The 5,865-nt window shown below is 48.8% G+C and overlaps 2 long non-coding RNA genes across 2 annotated transcripts in view; one reads left to right on the plus strand and one right to left on the minus strand.

Moving 5' to 3' along the window:
* The window catches only part of LOC112162594, a 10,531-nt gene that overhangs the window by 1,193 nt on the left and 3,473 nt on the right, over nucleotides 1-5,865 (plus strand). The window contains exon 2 of the long non-coding RNA XR_002922108.2: nucleotides 2,328-2,372. This is a non-coding gene — a long non-coding RNA (uncharacterized LOC112162594). The remainder of the gene's footprint in view (nucleotides 1-2,327; nucleotides 2,373-5,865) is intronic.
* LOC118599378 lies at nucleotides 3,315-5,395 on the minus strand. The gene is made up of 2 exons (XR_004948708.1): nucleotides 4,680-5,395; nucleotides 3,315-3,786 (listed from the first exon to the last, which is right to left on the minus strand). It is a non-coding gene; the product is annotated as an uncharacterized LOC118599378 (long non-coding RNA).

The following is a 5,865-nucleotide window of genomic DNA, read 5'->3' on the forward strand; positions in this document are numbered from 1 at the left end:
TCGTCCTCCTCTTGCCCCTCTCGTCCTCCTTTTGCCCCTCTCGCCGTGGTCATCGTTCAGGTTTAGGTGAGGGATCTGCACAGACTGGAGGGGCCCCTCGATCGGGAGGCGTGCGTCCGTCATGCATGTGCGTGTTGGCGTGCTGGGGAGTGTGCGGGTCAGGGCAGCCGGCGGATGTGCACGCCCTCTGACGCATGCGTGGAATTCGAGCGGCCGCCTCTCATGCTGGGCCGGACTGTGCTGCCCTGCTAGTTAGGAAACGATGATCTGGAACGGATTAAAGTGAAGGTTCTCCGGTGGGAACGCCGTTCTCCGGCCTGGTCCCCCCACAGGTTAGGACCGTTTCTCATCTGAAGCTAGAATGAACCTTTTGAAGCAGTGAAGCTTTATTGACACAGACGGTGACACGATTCCAGCCGGACGTGTCCCAGATCATCCAAACCTTCAGACAAGCAAGGCTCCTCCCACAGACGCACCTTCACACCTGGACACGTCTGTGGGAGGAGTCTCACCTATGACCTCTTGGATCATGGAGATCTGCAGAATCCGACCCGTCTCCGTGTTTTTATTCTGCTGATAATCTCAAACATTTCTGCAGATTCCTTGAGTCATGCAGACACCCCCCTTTCCCCCATGTCGTGGGGGGTGGGAGGTGTCATCACCTCCACCGACATTCACAGAACCTCTTCCTGTTTCTGCTGAGACTCGCTCCAGTCCGCAGCCTGCAGACTGGTCTGTGGTTCCGGCGGAGTGGACCTCCCCGCCGTGGTGGTTCAGCGGGACCCCCAAGTCATGGAATGTTCCTCCGACAGACCTGCTTATGTAAGATTACATAACAGCTGCAGGCTCGTGATGGAGGCTCTGGAGGAGCGGCTCCAGCTGACGGCGTGAACTCCCTGACTCGGGAAGAAGAACCATCCCAGATCTCTCCGCCGGCAGAATTCCCGCTCTTTCTTCTGCTTTCATCAACATTTCAGAGAAGACTCTGCTGGAGCGGAGCCGCCGCCGTTCCCACGTTTCTCCCGCCGCCGCTCTCATTCATATTTGATGATGTTCGCCCGCAGCTTTAACATCCACGGACCGAAGAGGAATTCCCTCACGGCCCGCCAGCGCCACGCCGCAGAACTTCTGCTGCAGGTCGGCTCGTCTGAGCCCGAGGCGGGAAAGTTACCTGCAGGTCAGGAAGGAAAAGAAGGAGCGGACGGACACCGTTTCCATCCGGATGGACGGACGGAAAAACAGGAATTCTGATGAAAATAACGGCGCTGCTCTGTGACATTTCTATGGGAATCATTGATAGTGAGGCTGAAACTTTGGTTTCATTCAGATCTTCAAGTTAACAAGATGAGATGAAAATATCACCAACAAACCAGAACAGATCGGATTTGTCTTCATTTAGTTTTGTGAAGTGTCCATTCATTGGTCAGATTTTGATTCTAAACCTGAAAATCCAACATTTAATCTGGTGATAAAAACAGTTTGAACCAAACAAATAAGGAGAATTCTTTCCAAACCGGATCCACAGATCTGATGGATCTGGTTTGCTGTTTGAAATGGAAAATCGATTTGATTTCCTTTAACAAAAAGTGGGAGGGATTCCCGGTGGATTGTCTGTGCTACTGTTCTAGGCCGTGGACCTCGTCTCTGGCTCGTCTTGGCCGTGGACCATGACTCTGGCTTGATGTGTCTGTGGACCATGACTCTGGCTTGATGTGTCTGTGGACCATGACTCTGGCTCGTCTTGTCCGTGGACCATGACTCTGGCTCGTCTTGGCCGTGGACCATGACTCTGGCTTGATGTGTCCGTGGACCATGACTCTGGCTCATCGTGGCCGTGGACGACGCCCCCACCTGTCCCCCAATCCCATCTGGCTGAACTGTAGTCAAATACATATTTGTAGAGTTAGATAAGTTAATTCTTCTTTAACAGTCCTAGTAAATCTCCTGTCCATCCTGGGGGGAGGATCTCTCCTTCATCATCTCTGAGGTTTCTTCTTTTTTCCTGAATCCGTTTCTTTTTCAGGAGTTTTTCCTCACCCAGAAGGAGAGTCTAAGGATGGAGATCACCAGTTTGGTTTAGTTTTTCTCTATTGTTTATATCTAATGACCGACCTTCTGCTTCTGTACATTTACTGGTATGAAGCCCAACGATTGTTTTGTGATATTTGGATATATAAATAAAATTGAATTGAAGTCACTACAATTGTGTTTTTACTGTGAACTCTCTTACAATGTTTTGCTGTTTTTGAACCAAATCTTTGCTGTGAAATGAACAGGTTTCATTTCTGTTTCTCTCATTGACGTGTTTTTTTATTTCTGTTTTGCAGATCACACTCCAGACGTGAGGAAATGTCGCACGTCTTTCTCCTCAGGTAACGTGTTCACGTCGTCTTTTCTCTGTCTGGTCTCAGCGTTCTCGTCCTTCTGTCTGTTTGCTGTAAAGTTTGGTAAAAATGTGGCGTTCCTGATCGGCTCCCAGCAGCCGGAGAGCCTCGCTCCGACATTTCAGTCCGATGGAAATGTCAGAGCGCCGTCCGTGTAACTGAATTACTGAGTCATCCTGTCCTGATTAGACTGGTATCTGCGGGCCGGCGTCCTCATCGGTTTGGGGGCGGGGCCGCGTCCTCCAGCAGCAGGTGGAGAGGTCATCAGGTGTCTGTGGCGCCGCACTGGGGCGCCGCTGCATAAAGACGGGCTGTGCTGCAGCCTGGAAACGCCTGGCGTTACGTTCCTGTCTTTGTGCTGATGTCAGCGCTCCTTCAGAATAAGAGCGGCATTCTCCCTCTTTGCACAATGCAGCCCTTCTTACCCGGATCTTTGTGCACGGCCCTCTCCACATGCGTGCACACGGAGCGTCTGCAGACCTTCAGCACCACCGTCAGAACACTTGATGTCTGGACCGGTTCTGAGTTCTGATTCAGGCCCGTTAGTGATGGAGCGGCGCCGGGTAATTCCTGGCGGCTGCAGGAATGTGTGGGGTCAGCGGCGAGGATTCCTCCGTCCTTCACGACCGCCCGCCGCCTCTTCCTGTCAGCCAAACGCTCTCTCCGTCTTCTCTCTGGGATCTCATCCCTCCGTCGTCGGTTCCTCTCGTCTGTCTGCTGTCCTCCGGTTGCTTTAATCTTCTCCTCGTTTGACCTCATTTACAGAGTTTGGAAAGCCTCAAAACCGTGAAAGTTTAGAGTTTAAAGTTTAGATCTGCAGGTCAAAGGTCATCCTGTTAAACTTTATGTGAGAACAAAATACTCAAAAATGATTGGATCTTCTGAACAAACTCATTATATTAAATATTAAATCCACTGACTTTGACATCATTCAGTAAAAAAGACTTTGTTATGTTGAGGTAGCAGGTAAATTACAATAAAATAAGAGTAAACTGTGGAGATGAACTGAATTCTCTCTGAAGAACCTAATGGAGGTTCAGGCGTTTAGAGGGAATCATGAAGGATTCAAACGATCGCCGTCTGAAACACGTCGGCGTGAACAAGCTCCTCCCTCCATCGTCTGGACTCTGAACTTTTTCCCAAACGTCTGACGTAACTCCGTCAACTTTGGTTGGTGTCAGTCAAGCTCACCACCACTGACGGCCTCAGATGGGTGTGGGGGGGTGACTGATGGAGTCGCACCACTGACCTGGCTCGGGGGGGTGTGGCGGCGGCGCTCAAACAGCCGTGGGTAACGCACGCCAAAACGCATTAGAGGGAGATGGCGAGCAAAGAGAACGCAGTGCTGGGGGGGCAGACACATAAAGAGACACAGTCGGAAGCTGCTCCGTCTCACAGCGATCTGAAAACCACGGAGGATCTTTGACTCACCCCAACCTACTAACACAACAATACCACCTTTAATTCCACCTTAAATGAGTCCATAATAAAACAGAAATACTGAGTATCACTGTGGAACGTTAAAACATGCCGAGCAACATGGAAGAACGCTAACATATGCTGAGGAATGTTGAGGAAGACTAAGAAACGCTTGGGAACGTTGAGGAACGTTGAGGAACGTTGAGGAACGTTGAGGAACGTTGAGGAACGTTCAGGAACGTTGAGGAACGTTGAGGAACGTTGAGGAACGTTGAGGAACGTTGAGGAACGTTCAGGAGCGCTGATGCCCGACACTGTGAAGAACCTCGTTCAGTGAGAAGAACAGAAGACAGACAGACCTCTGCAAACATTTCAGCTTCAGAGCTGGAAATCTCTGAGAGGAAGTGAACGGAATTTCTGCTTCCTTTGGTTTATCGGACTTTCAAAATAAAGGCCCAGGCTAACTACGATATCTTAAAAATCCAAAAGAATTCTTGAGTCACAGCCTCAGGAACTGATCTGATATTTCACAGAAAAGTGTGAAGTTGTGTAACGACATGAAATCAAACAACTCATACTATAGTTTGTTAAGAAAAACAGAATTTACTGCTGCAAAGAATGCTAATAAATCACTAAACATAGTAAGTCAGATATTGCCTTAATGTCATTCCTGTGAGGCTTTTCTTGCAAATATATTCCATCTGCGCCTCATCAGCTGTTTGATTAAAATCCTGATTATTGGAGGATTGCCGTCAGCATTAGCTTGATGAGAATTTGCCTTTTCTTCTTTTATTTTGAAGTTTTGTCTCTGTGCTACAGAAGCATCAACATTCCCACGTTAACGAGCAAACCTGCATCTCGAGACGCTTAACGAACCTTCCTGCTGGAGTTCCGTGTAAATCTCAGCAGCAGCTTTGAGCTGATTTGATTTATTCTCATCAGTGTTTCCTCTTCAAACTCCAGACGTTTCTGACTCAAAAGTCTTTTTCTCGTCAGTTTTCACGGAGATAACTGAATTGTGGATGAAGGAAGAAACGCTGCAGACATCAGAGGACGTTAAACAGCTGCAGCGTCTGAAGGAGAAGCACCGATGAGGATCTTTTCTGCCCCCTCCCTCGTGAGCGTCCGTGACCTCCGAGCGCCGCTCCAGAACGACAGTCCTCCCAGGTGTGCCGTTAGGAAACACATCGACGGGGAGCAGCAGCCTTCCTCCTCCTCCTCCTCCTCCTCCTCCTCATGGTGCATCAGCCCACTCCCCTTCTCTCTCCTTCACTCCTCGGCTTCTTATTGATCTGAATTAATTTGTTTCCTATTGATCTGCCACTCCACCCTTTGCCGCATCGAGCAAACACAAGGACACACACCGTGCACGCACAACAGCCTGCAAATGAAGCACGTGCACGCCTCGTCCAGACCCTACGAGCGCACGTGACGCTCCTCCACGTACGCAGACTCCTGTTAGGCCACGCCCCTCCTCTGGATCCAGCTACAGGAACGCCGGTTCGGCATTGATCCAACACTCGAACGGCGAGCTGAAAACGAGGCACTTCAGGCGCCGACGGCGAGCAGCACAATTACAGCCGCAGCTCGTTCCTGAGTGGACCGCCGCCACGGTCAGATCACCCACACTGATGAAGAGTTTAGCGTGAAGTCTGTCTGAGGCCGTCATCAAAAAGTTAGTAAAAGAAAAGGTCAGAGAGACGGTCAGAGGATTTACCGCAGAAACCCGTCAACATTAGTCTGGTTCTGATTTATCTTCTCATTCCTGCAGGTTTTTCACATTAAGAGCGTGGATGGATGCAAACTCCAGCATTGAATATTCATGTTTTTATATGGTTATTTACTCATAAAAACAGTGACTACTTTTTTAAAGAATCTTTTAAATAGTTTCATGGTTTATAGAAAAACATCAACATTTGTTTAAATCTCTCTGTACTGGATGTCAATTTCAATTCAGTTTTAGTTTTATTATCCAATATCACAAAAGAATGTACAGAAGCAGAAGGTCAGTCATAAAATATAAACGACAGCTGAAAACTAAACAGACTAAATAAAACAGTTT

Source organism: Oryzias melastigma, linkage group LG11 (genome assembly GCF_002922805.2).
Source record: "Oryzias melastigma strain HK-1 linkage group LG11, ASM292280v2, whole genome shotgun sequence".
Taxonomy (NCBI): Eukaryota; Metazoa; Chordata; class Actinopteri; order Beloniformes; family Adrianichthyidae; genus Oryzias; species Oryzias melastigma.